The sequence below is a fragment of the Scardinius erythrophthalmus genome (assembly GCF_964197995.2).
Source record: "Scardinius erythrophthalmus genome assembly, chromosome: 17".
In the NCBI taxonomy this organism is placed as follows: Eukaryota; Metazoa; Chordata; class Actinopteri; order Cypriniformes; family Leuciscidae; genus Scardinius; species Scardinius erythrophthalmus.
In genome coordinates, this window is record NC_138237.1 from 14018241 (window position 1) to 14029779 (window position 11539).

At 37.6% G+C, this 11539-nt stretch overlaps 1 long non-coding RNA gene across 1 annotated transcript; it reads left to right on the plus strand.

Moving 5' to 3' along the window:
• The first annotated feature begins 760 nt into the window (after window positions 1–760).
• Window positions 761–4485, plus strand: LOC308705336. Its single transcript, XR_014031906.1, has 5 exons — window positions 761–835; window positions 1446–1635; window positions 1742–1876; window positions 3340–3479; window positions 4340–4485. It is a non-coding gene; the product is annotated as an uncharacterized lncRNA (long non-coding RNA).
• The last annotated feature ends 7054 nt before the right edge of the window (window positions 4486–11539 follow it).

Genomic DNA, 11539 nt, shown 5'->3' on the forward strand with positions numbered 1-11539 from the left:
AAAAAGTGGAGAGGGCGGGACTTATCTAAAATTCGGAAAGATCCTCCGCTATACCTTTAACATAATTACATAAGGAGCGTTCTTATTTATTTTTCCTCCTTTGATTGGAAACCTTGGTGAATTTTCCTTATTTTTTTTATCTCAGCTAAAAATGCATCACACCAAACAACAATTTCTCGCAGGTACATCACCTTCACGGCTGGCCCTTATTATCCTTTCATCTACCTTCCACACTCTAAAAAATGCTGGGTTATTTAATCTACCCAACCGCTGGGTTATGAAATTATTTACCCATTATGGGTTATTTATATGGAAGTTGGGTATTTTTTTGTCATCATATCATCACCGCCAGAGTCCACACACCGAACGCTCGTCACAGCAGAGAACCTGACTGATCATCCAGCGAGGCAAACAAATAATAAAAGGTATGTGTACACTACATGTCTAATTCACATTGTCTGTGTTGCGTTACCTATTAAATTACTATATATTGTCGATGTCGAGGCTAGTTGGTTGGTTTGGCTAACAACGTAGCTAACGTTAGCCATTTAGCCGTTATCAGCACGGATAGCCTGCTTATTTGGTCTGAATTACATTTTTGTAAGGTATACATTAAGCAAAAGTTTATTTTTATTTATGCGGAGATGTGGGACTTGAAAGTAAATAATTACAGGATTAGTGTAAGAATATAGTCTTTTGTGGTGAGAAACCGGGACAATTTTGAAAACTGAAAGGAGGACTCTGTGCGCGCCTGCGCCCCCTCACATCTTCTGAGGATTTGGTGCGACGTGACGCGGTGTCTCCTGTTTCATCAATTTGTCCTGTTATTTTGCAGGTACTATTGTTACAACAACTTGATAATATGCACTGTAATGTGAATGTATATGTTCATACCGCAGATATTTCGGGTAACGTTAATGACGTTCGGGGTTGTGAATATGTTGAATATAGGTCTATGCAGACTGTCCGCCATTTTGTGAACGCTGTAACACACGAGGTTATTGTGAAATGCGTTTAATTCGATTCAAGACTCCAGTTACAAGGTTATAGTGTTCATTATGAGTTTACTTTTATTTGTGTTTGGTTTAAGTTATACATATAAAGATCGGATGCACTTATTTTGCAGAACTGTCTCTCTAACGTTACTTGGCCTTCTGCGCGGGGCCTGTAACATTAAGAAATATATAATATATTTCTGTGCCCTATGCAGTGAGCAGCCACAAATATTATTGTGCAGTAAAAACATAGACAATTTACATGTAACTTTATGCAATTTGTCATATGAATTGTAGAGAGGGAGGATTGTTATCTCTATATTTTGTATAACTTAAGTTGATGGCGCTCTTGCAAGGGCTCTCATACCAGGTAATTATTAAACAGAATAATTATTTGATGAAGCAAAACAATCATATTTCAGTGACTGACAACTTTGTTCTTTTTTACAGAATGTACCATATCAGACGAACGTGCGTCACAGCTTAAATAATGGTTGAGAAACAATTCTCAGCCCCTCAGCCAGAGACCTAACGTTACATGCAGAACACGGCAGTCTACAGGGCCAAGTGGATTAGGGACTACAATTGGACCATCGATCAGATCCTCGAAGAGTTCCCTCGCCTGATGACCAAAGGCATGGTAGGTATAGGGAAATATGATCTTGAATATGAGGATGCATTGTTTAAAACGTTTTATTAGTGTGCTACATTGAATTAATTTTAAAAATGTGTTTTCCATTTTATAGATTGCACAGAACTTTCTTGTCCTGTATTGGGATGCTGCATCAAAGTTGTTTGAAACATGGCTACCCATCTATGCTGAGAAGATCCTGTACCTGGCAAGACAGAGCTGACATTGCCCCTGGATGGATTAACACCAGGTAATATATTCGTAATATAATATATTAATATATTAGCATTCCTCTTTCCAACATTTTTAAAGTTTTTTGACCAAAAACTTTTCACATAATTTTGGCCAGAATAGTGACTTAGTGAATAGAGAATAGTGAGTGATATCATCATAGGAATAGTTAAATAAATCCTTCAGCCTCTTTATGCTAATTGGGTACAAAAAATGCCAAGTTTTCACAGCAGAGTCAACACAGCGGTACCGGTGTAACTAATAACATTAACCAGTCCCTCCAGAAAAACGCAGAGTTTTTTTGTGATTGTTGCAGGCAAAAATCCTTGATTATGTGGCACGTTTTCTTAAAGGGGTCATATAATGCCATTTTTGTACAAGCTTATATGATTCTTTAGGGTCTAAATTAAAAGTTTGTAATATACTTTAATTAAAAATTCTCATTAGTATTGTAAGAAAACACTAATTTTACCTGGTCAAAAACAGCTCTGTTTTCAGCACGCCGTTTCAGTGCATGTGTCTTTAAATGATAATTAGCTTTGCTCACCCCGCCCCTCTGTTCTGTGGGTACACCGTATTAGACATTCTCTGACCGTATCTAACACAATAACCACGTGTTATTCGTTATAAACGTGGGATTATGAATTATATTGAGAACGTCGTACATAGAAAACATGCCGTAATACAATACTAACCCTGAGTGTAAACCTTAGACGCATTCATCGTGAAGCCTGCAGCAAGGTTTGCAAATTTCGCAAAGATTAATATAAATACTAATATAAAGGTTAATAAAACATTACACTCACATCTTCTGGAGGTTCAGCAGGAACACGTTGGTACCGATCCGTTTTTTCTCGTTTGTAAAGCTGTCTGGTGTGAAATGATTCGCGCAAACATGAAAGCACAGACGATCGTGGGGAATCCCCATGAGGGAATCCCCGCGTCAATCCTTTGGGCATATCGCTTCAAAAACAAAACTCAGCCACTGCTTCTTCAACGGCTCGGATTTAGGAACATCCAAATGACTGCTGTGTTCCTTATTACATCTAAGAACAGAACACCACAATCGCTTAGACGCCATTCTACTCCAGCATATCAACAATGGCGGACTAGTATGACGACGGCTGTCACAGCTCGCTCAGGGCGGGTCTTGTGTTGAAACACGGCTGTCAATCACAATAGCGGGAGGGGCGTACGATCTTATGACGTCACAATATCGAACGGCTTGATTTCAGAGATGGTCAAACATATAAGGAGATTAAAACAAAACCACTGGATGGATTTTTATCATGATAGGATGGTTGTGTACAGGCACTGCCAACAGACATTTCAGTGCAATCAACTTGTAAAAGTGCATGTACCATTATATGACCCCTTTAAAAAATGCGATGGAATATGCAGGATATTTATGCGACGATATTGCGGGGATTGTGAAATCACAGGTATGCCATTCCACATTGTATTGACACCTATGTCTTACAGATGGTGTTGGGGAACTCGCCCTGAGGCAGCTGCCAGCCTTGCTTCCACCTACAACTTGGAGAGTTGGCCATGGCCGCGGTGCAAAAGTGGTTTGCCACACCATTCAGGAATGCAGCTTGGCCTTCATCGACCATAAGCCTGTAAGTCCTCAAGTACATCTAAAGGGGGAAACTTTATTCATTTTATCAACATATCTGAGCTCAAGACTGTGCACGCACACATGCATATCCAGGTATTGTTTTACTATACTTTTGGGGACAGGCATCAAATATAGCCTGACAGTATTCGGAAAATGGCTGTTCTATAAGCTTAAGTTGGTCACTATCAAAGCATCCTGGGCTTCTAGAACACCTCAGCAGTGCCACAGGCTGGTAACCTCTGTACCACACCGCACTGATGCAGTAATTTGTTCTAAAACAGGCACCAACAAAGTATTGAGTGCAGAAATTAACATAATTATCAGAAAGTTGACTGTTGTATTTTAACCAATTTGGATCTGACTCTGAGGTTGACTCTAAAGAAGTCTTCTAAATCTACAAAGCATTTGCGGCCCATCTATCTGACCACCTAACCCCGCTGCCCATTGGCCAGACAGGATAGTCAGATAGGTGGGCCACATTCGTTTTCTGAACATGTTTATTGTAATGATATATCATTAATCAATTTATGGCTTTTTAGGTCAATTGAGGTCTGAATCGTTTTTTAAAATTGTTTTCTGTAATGTGAGCTATATGCTCTAAGACTTAATCAAAAAATATTTTGTTATGTGCAATGAGATGTAGACTATTACAGTTCAACTTTTTGAATTATAAATGCACCGAATCTTTTCCAAATTGTAAAGTTAACTAGACTTTATCATAAAACAATTTCTCTAGTGAGGACCAGGAAAATGGTCCTCACAATGTCTATATTTTAATTATACTATAGTAGTCGGTAGACATTTGGTCCTTACTCACTTGCACTCTCTAACTCTCGCTCTCTTGTATTCTTTCTTTTTTAGCCTGGAATAAACATGGTGGAGTACCTTCATGAGGCCAAGGCATGCAAATCTCCACTGCACCAGTTCCACTATATTTTTTATATGAACTGCACCAGTTCCACTATATTTTTGCAATTAATTAATGTTAATAAAAAAAATTCAGAGATTACATTGTTGTTTTGTTTTTGTATTGTTTAAGTGTTTATTGCATAATATATGCATAAATCTAGCATGTATTCTGTTCTAAGTTTGTAGTTTAACAGTTTTATAGCTATGGGTAGTCTATTGCAATTTATTTTCATAAATTGTACTGTAATGTGTTAGAATTAATCTGGCATTTTAATTTTACCCAGAATTTGGGTACACTTTATAACAAGTATGTAGTTGAATCAACCCAGAATTGTAATTAATTTGACCCAGCATTTGGGTACACTATATAACTAATATGTAGTTAAATCAACCCATAATTGTAATTAAATTGACCCAACATTTGGGTACACTATTTAACCAAAGTATGTAGTTAAATCAACCCATAATTGTAATTAGTTTGACCCAGCATTTGGGTAGAATATTTAACTCATCTGTTGGGTTAAATATGACCGACCCATCTTGCTGGGTCAAATTAACTACTGCTGGGCTGGTGCAATAGTTAACCAGCGGCTGAGTTATAAAACAACCCAAGTTGAGTTATTTTTAACCCAGCATTTTTTACAGTGCAGGAAGCGCCAGGTGCCACTCCCAGCCAGTCTCCTAATGCCAAACTGATGCCACTTTCTGCTGACAATAACAAGCAGAACGTAGCATTCATTATCAGCTGGCGAAAAGTAAACTTGCTGCACTCTCACTGACTACTGCGTATCTTTCTTCAAACTTTCGCCTACTTTGCATCTGTATGCTGAAATTCATATTTCAGTATCATTCACAGCCCACAATGGCTGTATAGCTCTCGTGTTGACCTTGTGGAAGGTTCATGCATTTGTATGCAGGAATATTAGTGGACTCCCGAAGGACGGCCACAATGAATGTAGTTCAGTTTAAATTCAGCATCATCCGAAAGCAGCTCGGTCGTCAGCCGCCTGGATTAATTTGAAAATTACAGAGTGTATCTTCATCTCTAACTAGCATGGAGAATGTGACTCAGCCCCTTTTGCAATGATAATAGTATTTATCTGAGCTACTTAGAAAGGGAACTTCTCATACTGATATGGATTCCCACAGGGGCCTCTACACAAAAGGAAACTTGGATTTTAATTATGTTTTAGGCCAGCAGTTCTGGATTTGCAGACTCAGCTTTGTCACTCTCACTGCAGGGCAATGTTGAATATATAAGTGTTTTCTAATCATTTAAATGTCAAGCGTGTCAATGTTTGGATGTTAAAATATATATATATTCTCTTATCTCAGGTGGTATCAAAGCATTGAAATCAGTTGTGCTGCTTAACATTTTTGTGGAAACTGTGATACATTTATTTCAGGATTCTTTGATGAATACATTTCAAAACAACAGCTTTAATTTGAACAGAAATCTTTTGACATGTTTGATCAATTTAATGCATCTAATAAAAGCATTAATTATTTCTTCAAAATAAATGTGACTGGCCCCGAGTTTTTAAAAAGTTGTGTATATTATTATTAATTCTAAAGCTAATTTTTATTATACATTACATTACATTTATATTAATTATCAAAATAGAATTGCTCACATTTAATGCATTAAGGCTTTAGACTTAAATCAGTAACACTTTATTTTGATGGTCCCCTTTCGACATTCTGTTGACTATAAGGAACCATTGCACCAATGTCAACTACCAGTTATTAGAGTATTAGTAGAGTAGTAGACTGTCTGTCTACTGAATATTTGCTAACTCTTTAATTTGACGGTCCCCCAACAGACATAACTTAGTATAACTTTGCAAGTACATATCAACTTACTATTAACCATAACCTCTTCTTCTATTATCCCTTAATACTTGGCTACTAATACTGATAACATAATGACATCGAGGCAGAGACACACACCAGAGATTTTTCACCTAAAATAAAAAATTTGAATCATACCATTTTAATTTATACTTAATTTGCATCGCAAGAGCTACAGTTTTTGGCCGGCTCATTTAAAAAGAGTCATATTGTCTAAGGGTCATAATGCTGGAAAGTGTATATGGCCAGCTTGACTGTGAAATTGTGTTTGTTGATGCCTAAGAGCATCCGCATTCTTAATAAGCTTAAAGAGTGTTTACAAGCCTATTCACTGAGCTACTTTAGTTTAGCTAAATGAAGAATCTGTTTGTCCTGCAGGATATGACTAGCTTCCCGAATGTAGTCTGTCGTCTGATAAGTGTCTCCCGCGACACATCCTGCTATACCTGACAGGTTAAGTTAAGCCTTAGTGTTGTTTTCCATCAAATAAATCATCTCAATAACCAGCTGGCACAAGTAAACACACACACACCTCTCTTCACGTTATGTGCTTTATTGTCTTGTCAGTTAGAATCAGTTTCCACACCATGCCATTCATTTAAAGGGCCTGCTAGTCTTGATCAAAGTGACATATGGAACATGGCAGCCCTATTCTTTTTTCTTTTACATGCTATGTGGCTTTCGGGAACCTTTGTACGATCCATTATCCATGCATCTCACCTGCCTACTACACACACTCTCTGAACAGCGTGTCCTTGACCGGTCAAACTACTTGTGATTTTCACATTTAACAGTAAATTAGAGTGCATTGCACTTTTAAATGTGTGAACAACAACTCCTACACAGAACATCTCTGGAAACCTAGTGGGAACGCATAGATTGTTTATGTCAACCTTCGAAAGCATTAAAAAGGGGGGGAGAGGGGTAAGCATCAATTTTTATCACACCTCTGCTCACTTTTCATTCTCGTTCTTTAGTTTACTGATATGAAGTGAAAAAAAAAATAAAAGACATAAATCTCACGCCTCTGAGGTAATTTTCATCACTGAAGTCAGAAGTCCACATTATCTGATATTACTGCCAACAACAGCCTGGAGCGTGACACTTGCATGCGATATGCAGTGCATATGATTTACAGTGTAATATGACCAAGACTAAACCTAAACCATAAAAAGGGACCATCAGCGTCAATGAAAATTATTATGGAATATATTACCCACCTAAAAAACATGAACAAATTTGGGCTTATAATAATCAAGCCATCTCGCTATGTGTGCGAAATGAAAATAAGACAAGCTGACCACAACTGTGCCTGTTTTTAATTCCCTATAATGAGCCAAATGTTACCAAGCACGAGTGGTGCTGTACAGCCCTTTTCAGAAACGTTGGCCCCCTTTTACCTCTTAGAAGCCTAATTAGCTAATCAGAACCCTGTTATTTAATAAAAGTGCTATAGTTCCGTCCGGCTGTCCTAATCAGCATTATTGTCAAAAGCTCCTTGACCTCACCAAGAACGAGTTCACACAAAATACGCAAGCCTGGCTATGTGAAAAACTATAGCGTCATGAACTACTGAGACAAAAAGGCTAATTTAAAGGACAATGAGCGACCGATTGAATCTTCAGAGGACTGTTGGGATTGCCAGACCCTAACGAAAAATCATTTTATTCAAGTGTGCGAAATGAAAATAAGACAAGCTGACCACAACTGTACCTGTTTTTAATTCCCTATAATGAGCCAAATGTTACCAAGCACGAGTGGTGCTGTACAGCCCTTTTCAGAAACGTTGGCCCCCTTTTATTCTGAGTATACTTGGCTTGTAGTTGTGTTTACTCTTTTGATTGAATAGCCGATTAAATACTACTTTTTTCACATATTTTTACAGTCTATGGAAACAACGCGATCATCAAACATCAAACAGCATATACAGTAAATCAAAACTGCCTAACGTTACCGAATGAAATGCAGACCCAGGAAGGTTTAACAACTGTGAAGCTTTGGGGATGTTGATGGACTCTATCTATAAGTTTGATCATCCTTCTGAATCCAATCCGGTTATAGTCTTTGACAAAAATGTGATTTTCTCAGCTTTTTGTTTAAAATGTTGCTTCTTTTGAATGAAACTTACCCACATCCAAGTGTTGATAAAAAATGATGCATGAAGCTAGAATGAAATGCTTATACCTACATAGGAAAAATGTAATACCTACATAGGAACATAGTAAGTGCAAAAATAATATATAAATAGTAAACTATAAGTATGATATGTTCACTTAAAGAAAACTTACATGTATACTTGCAGCATAAAACTACTAAACTAGTAGTTTACTGATAGTATACTTCAAAGTTAACTTTCATAAACCAAAAAATGTGCTACAAGTATTTGATTAGTAAACTATCAGTATATGTATTAGTTCACTTTTACACACTAAAAAGTGGGCCATTTTAGTCCCAAGTAGTATTGAAACTACACTTACAAGTAAACGTTATACTTCTAGTTCATACTAGTATACTTAGGCCTACTGCATAAAGTATGCTTAAAAAAATTTACTTGACATTTACTAAAGTATTACTTAATAAAATAAACTCGAAGTATACTTATTTTTAAAGGGGAAATGGGCCCTTTCTGCGAGATCCCCTGTGCTCTCATCATTTTTCAAAGTAGGCCAGCCGTCACAGCTGCACCGTGAATCAGAAGTGAAATTTCCATTGGAAATGGGGGGCTTAGCACTCTTCCGTGACGACGGAGTGTTGCAGGTGGATGAGTGAGACAGCATGAAGTAGCCTGTAAGCATTCTGAAGAGAGACATTGCATTCTGGGAGGAGATGCAGGGCAAACAGCATCAATCTGGGTGAGTTGGGTGCCATATAGCATGTAAATAAGAGTTTTTGAGAATAAAAGTCAAGCAGATTTGCAAAGGATTTTTTCCCCCAATTCAAGCTCATTGAAAAAAAAACATGACTGCACTGACATATTTTTGTGAAATGATATTACATTGCACATTTCACGAAGCTTTCAGATACAGACACTAAAGCATGGTTTCAAAGACAGGGTTTAGATTAAGCCAGGATTAGGCCTTGGTTCTAACTTCCATTAGGATATTTAAGAAGTTTTATAAACGTGTCTTAGAGAAAAAAACCTTGCTGGTGTTAGAGACAAAACAATGGCAGTGACATATTTGTAAGATATGTCAGTGCAAGTTGTTTTCAGTTAAAACAGCTCAAACATGTATTTCAGTCTGGAAATATGCTTAATAAGGCCTCATCTTTGAAACCAGAGGTCAAAGCATGTTCAGTTTTATCCTAAAGAGGTGAACATGAAAGTTGCAACATTTTATTATGTTTGCTATTGTATGTATAGTGGCAGTTCGGAAATTAAATGTCCAGTCTCGCCAATAGGTTAATGCTGTAATGCGATTGAAATTAATGTACTATCTACTGTACACTAAACCCAGGTAACGTTCTCAGAACTTTGGCTAACGTTCTTCCGCTAATGTTAATAGACCGAGCATTCAAAGGAATGTGGTCTTTAATAATGTTCTCAAAACATTAGCACAAAAACATACTCTGTTCATGGAATGTTTTTTTCCTGAAACGGTTTAGTTGGACGTTCAGCTAACATGTTTTAAATGTTACTTGTTTCGGAAGGTTCAGAGAACATTCAAAAGTAACATTTCCATAACGTTTGAAAAAAAGGATCAAAAGAAATGCTCCATTAACATTCGCATAACCATGTAGGCTCATCTATCAAATATCATGATTCATGACATCCCAGCAAGCAATTTTGCATTTAAAAGACATCTAATAGCCGTCCAAACACAGCCCTGACGTCTAGGCTAAAACAAGGCAATATTTGGGCTGAAAATTGAATAGATGTCTAACCCTAGCCCACGAATTGATGCACAGGCTACGCATAGAACTTGTCAAAGAAATTAAACCAAACACCTTGTAATCACTGTTGACTTTGCTTACATGATGAAAGATCATACATCCGCAAGTTATTTTGGCAAAAACAACATGTAACCAAATTCAAGGTTATTTTGGCAAAAAGTGGGTTACTCATAACCAGACTAGCGGGTCTATAGTTAACTGAGGAATGACTGCTATTGCTTGCTGGGAAGCGCTTCACAGGACCGAATCAGTGTACCAGGTGCGTTGCCAAGCAAGTGTCTGAAAAGCCACACATATGAATTTGGTTAGTTGGTTCAGCTGGAAACTGCAGGGAATTGTAGGTACATTTAGTTCAGTTTAGCAAAAAGTGTTGGAAACGGTATGTTTTTCCAAAGAGCCTTTATGTTTTTATTTTTATTTTAAGAAAACTGTTCTGAATAACCAAATAACTTCAATTTACCAGCACAGTTTGCTTATGCACCTATGCTATACACCTAAACCCTCTAGTATCCTTTGTTCATTTTAGTGTGCAGCATAGAATTCAAGTTTTAGGCAGAGGGTCTTTGGGGAAATGAAGGATTTTCCCCCCCAATGTAATCACGCTAATGGCTTCCAAGTCCACAGTGGAGTCTGTGCGAACTCTGGCATGGTTTCATGCTTTTAGACACGGCAGGCTGACGAGCACTGCCTAGATTAACATTTCATTTTCACGCTGCCAATCAACTCAGGTAAATAGACCCACTCGCTGTTGAAACCTTAGGCAGATTTATCTCGCTGTGGTTTGATCCTGCGTAGCAGTTAAACAGTCAAGATGGAGTCAACTTCTGATTGCCTCCCACTGTTATGTGCAGACCCGATCATCGAACCCCATCTCAGAACCCAGTGCCTTCTTGAAAACTGAATTGGATGCTTCCCAGAAACCAGAAGGAAAATAGGATTGATTCCACTAACAAGAAAGGTGATGGCTATAAGGCAGAACGAGAATTTTTACTTTCGGAAGCGACTGAAAATATCCTGTGGTTCACCTGGTCAGTAACAGCGGCTCCTGTCCTCACATGCTGGAATTACACCATTATGCACTTACATTTACTGTGTGTATTTGGAAAATAATTAGACTTCACTGCCTGCCATGCCTTGCCCCCCAAAAAAAAGAAAGTCGCTGTTTGGATTTAAATTGGCATCTATGATTGGATCATTATTGCAGTGATTATTATGTTTTATATGTTCTCAAAACATTCAAATCTATGGAAGCTATGGACGCCACAGAATCAAAAATAAACGACTTTTTATCTCTCAATTCGGACTTTTTTCCTCAGAATTGCGAGTTTATATTTCACAATTCTGACTTTATAACATGTCATTCTGACTTTATATCTCCCAATTGGGTGTTATAAAGTCAGAATTGGAATT